Below are 4,132 nucleotides of genomic sequence, written 5' to 3'. Positions count from 1 at the left end.
CCAGCAGGGTCACACAGAGCAGGTTGCACAGAATCTCATCCAGTCAGCTTTGGAATTTTTTTCAGGGGAGACTCCACAACCTCTCTTGCCAGCCTTCACCCTTTTTGGCAAGAATGGCTGAAGTGTGGATACTGCAGGACCCTGGAATTTACTTGTATTCCTCTGCTGTGAAAAGGCAGAGGGGAGCGAGAGTATGAGAAAATGCAAAACCCTGCTGTGTATTTTTCACAGCTTGTTCTGGAAGGTGGCTTTCACAGCTGTAGCGCACAGCATCCTCATAGCACGGTGTGCATGGTGCAAGCATCTCTGCTTTTTGTCCTGGGGAACTGTGGAAGTTCAACACCACTGTGATTACTTTGAAGCCCAAGAGCTCTAGTCTAGAACTAACCATCTGCCAAGGGGCAGTTGGAAAGATGAGACACTGAGGCTGCATTGACAGCAGTGACTGGTGTTAGTACCATCAGTCTTGCTGCTTTTAGGAGACATGTCAGCCCCTTGAAGAAATGTTTGGAAGAGGACAAGAGGCCATTTTTGGAGCTGGGATCCCCTCCTAAGGAACAGCAGACTGCTTTTTAAAGATCTAACATGATGCACAGGTTTTGACTGTGTCAAAAGCAAGACTTTGATGAAAAACAGAGGGGACCAGCACAAAGTGCTGTGTTTGTACTTTGGGCCAGGGCACTCAGTGCCTTTGCATTTTACTGCATGTATTTTCAACACCACAAACTTTGACTGCAAGCCCTAAGGCTTTTCCAGTTCAGGGAAATAGATGTTTAAAACTTGTAGACACAAGTGCAAAAGGCATGGTCTCCCCCACTGTTGCTGCAGAAGTTGCTGCTAGTGTTGAGGTCCCTGGTACATCAGGGTCGCTGGGGGCAGGGTTGGTGACTTCCGTGGTTATCGTTGCACATGGTGAGGCTTCCTGGGAGGGCTGCATAGGATTAGCTGGAGCTTACAGGCTGGAGCTGGCTGCTGTCCTTATTCTCTCTGCTCTAAGCATTAATGCAGAGCAGGTGTCAGGCTGGGTTGAAGGTGGGAGGTGGAAGAAACCTTAAAGGCCCTTTACTCCCATAATAAATCTGCATGTGAGACAGGAGTACTGCACTAATCTGTATACAGCTATTCAGGCTTCTGATATTTACTCCTTAAAACCTACAGAGAGCAAGTTACAGTTATTTGGTACCTCCTGCCAAATCTGGCTTCATCTGCTGGCACTATCAGCAGGGCTGGCAGCAACAGTGGTAAGGCAAATACTGATATCTATCTGCTTTTCAGGTAGAAAAGTGTATTTTGTGAGGAAGAAAACGTGGTTATGCTGCATCTGCTATAAATACATGTGTTCTCGCAGTAATGTTTGTATCAACTGCTGATTCCCAGTATTTAGAACAAATCAGGCCCCAACCTTCACGAAATTTAAAACAAACAACAAAATTTAATGCCTCTCCATTTGCCTTTTGAGGACACAGCTGGGACCATGGATTAAGGGTGTTTTTCTTGCCACTGTGGAAGTCACATACTTCACTCTTGCGGTAAAAATCAGACCAAATGTGCCATCACTACAGCTCTAGAGCAGAGGCTCTGGGAACCTCAGCATGAGGGTGGCTGGGCTGTAAGCAGTTGTTAGTGCTGATATGGAGTGTTTCAGGAAGACCTCATGCATGCAGCCTCTGTGTTGCGCCCTGGCCTGCCAAATCCTGCCAGTTCCAAGTCAGTGATGTCTGCAGGAGGTTTTTGGAGCTTTGTGGGAAAGTGCAGGTGCAAGGGAGCCCTTCAGAACAGAAGAAGGGAATTTTCCTCAGCTGGCTTGACCACTTCTGATAATGTCTGTGGGAGAAGGTGGAAGATAGGTCATCTTTCTCACTGTGTCCCACCATTTAGAGCTCAGCACAGACCTGGCCATGATCTCCTGTCTGCCTTCTCTGCAGGCTGCCTTTTATTATGGTTACTCTCAGGTGGCCTGCCTGATGTCTCGAGCGGAATCAAAACCTGTATAAGAGAAGCCACCATGCTGAATATAGTGAAGAGAGTGAAAGATCATTTAACCAAAGTTATTATTCTCTTTGCTGGTTACTCCAAGGAAGTCTGGATTTTGGATTGGTGTGCTCTCAGCGATGTGTACTCTTGCAAGGTGCCAGTGGTGAAAAAATTGCAGCTGGAGAGCAAAGATTCTGACAAATCATGGCACTTTTTAGACTTACAGGGCTGCTCACAACACGCACAGTGGTGTATACATTGAAAACTTACTGCATGGGCAGTGAGCAAGTGAATCACAAGCAGCAGACCTCTGTTCACCCAGCCAAACACTGAAGTGTCATAGTTTTTTGTCAGTACCTGTAGTTTTACTGTGCTTTGGGGACTATGGGAGGTTAGGGCACATTAATAGGACAAAAGGAAATGGCCTCAAATTGCACCTGGGAAGTTTAGGTTGGATATCAGGAAAAACTTCTTCACTGGACTTTTCTTCCAGTCAAGCCCTGGAACAGGCTGCCCAGGGCCATGGTGGGGACGCCATCCCTGGAGGTGGTGTTGAGGAGCATGATTTGGCAGTGCAGGGCTAACGGTTGGACTTGATGATCTTAACGGTCTTTTCCAACCTAAATGTCTCTATGATACACTCTTTGGATTTTATTGTTGCCTTGAGATTGCATACTACTGGCTGGCATCCATTACAAGAAGTACTTAGATGCTTCCAAAAGCCCAGATGAGTGAAGATATGGGTAGACCACATCCAGAGCTGTTTTATGACAGCTTATTGCAGTTAATTCCATTCATACAGTTTTCTGACATCAGTGAGTGGAAGAGACCTGTTGATTCTGACTGCTGCTCCACCAGTAAAACCTTTGTCCATCAGAAAATTTTATTTTGATGAATACTTTCCATGTAAAGACATAAGAAAACTTGAAATATTCTCCTTGAAATTTGGCTTACTTTTTTTTTTTTTTTTTTCCAGATAGTCTAATCTGGGCTAACTGACAGGATAGTCCTCTATTCAGTCCCTGATTGTGCAGTCAGCACCCGTTTCTTCACAGCTTCCTCTTCTCATATGGCAGGCTGCCACCAACTTTCCGCTCCACTTTGGAGCGAACAAGAGCCGAGTCATGTGAGATCAGTTCTATGGTGTGCTTGTGTGCAGCAAGGCTAGAATATATGAACCTGTTGTGCTGCAGTGGCTGACCCAAAAGCTGTGGAGAAGGAGACTGGTGAGGAAAGAGTATTATTCTTGCTGCTGTGGCAGAAGGGCATGATGTACTGACAGTTAAGGCCAGTGAAGGCTGGAAGTTCTGCTTGTGTCATCTGTTCCTTCATGCAGGTGACAGTCCACTTCCTGACACTGCTGTCTGTTGTACCACTATGTGGTCATATGTTCTCAGGACTGCGAAGGCTCTGATTTGCTCTTCAAGTCAGTATTGTTCTTGAAGAGCAAGCATCATCCCTTGAAGAGGGACTCTCTTCTGGTCCCCCCTGAGACACCAAACAATTGCTATCTGGATGGCTCAGTTAGCCATGCCAATAGCTGAGATGTCTTTGTTTCCTCTGACAGAGTTTAAGGATCTTTGTGTATTAGGATCCTAGCCTACTCAGGCTGCTTAGTGACGTGTTCAAGGGCTTGGCTCAAAAATAGTTGCAAAGGAGTGGGTGAGAGGACTCAGGTCAGAGCTTTGGTAGGATATCTTTGCAGCAAGCAGGAGGTTCCAGCTGAATAAGCATGATGGATATGTGCAAAAGGCTCAAGAATTCTGTCTCACTATGAGATGGGAGACTGCAACCTTGCATTTTGCACTGTTATAGGGAAATATCTGCCAAAACTATCTCTTCAAAGATGCAGATTGTTTTGCTGAAACATTCTGCTTTACTGAAAGGACAGTGTGGGGCAACAGATTTCCCATCCTACAAGCTTTTGTTTCCTTCAGAAAATGCTGCGTGTTGGCAAGTGTACTCATTTTTGGTTCAGAGCTACTGCTCAAATACAGGAGCAGTGTGGCTGAAGGACCGGTTTTGAGTTGTGTTGCATAAGTAAGAGCAGCCAAGAGGATGCTCAGGCACAGAACTCCGAAAGGGTTGAATTCTGTGGCCCTCTTTTCTGTCCATTACTGCACAGGCAGGTAGTGAAATGGACCAGAATGGCTTCCTG

Source organism: Merops nubicus, unplaced genomic scaffold (genome assembly GCF_000691845.1).
Source record: "Merops nubicus isolate BGI_N331 unplaced genomic scaffold, ASM69184v1 scaffold15270, whole genome shotgun sequence".
NCBI lineage: Eukaryota > Metazoa > Chordata > Aves > Coraciiformes > Meropidae > Merops > Merops nubicus.
Note: the sequence above shows the minus strand (reverse complement) of the source record.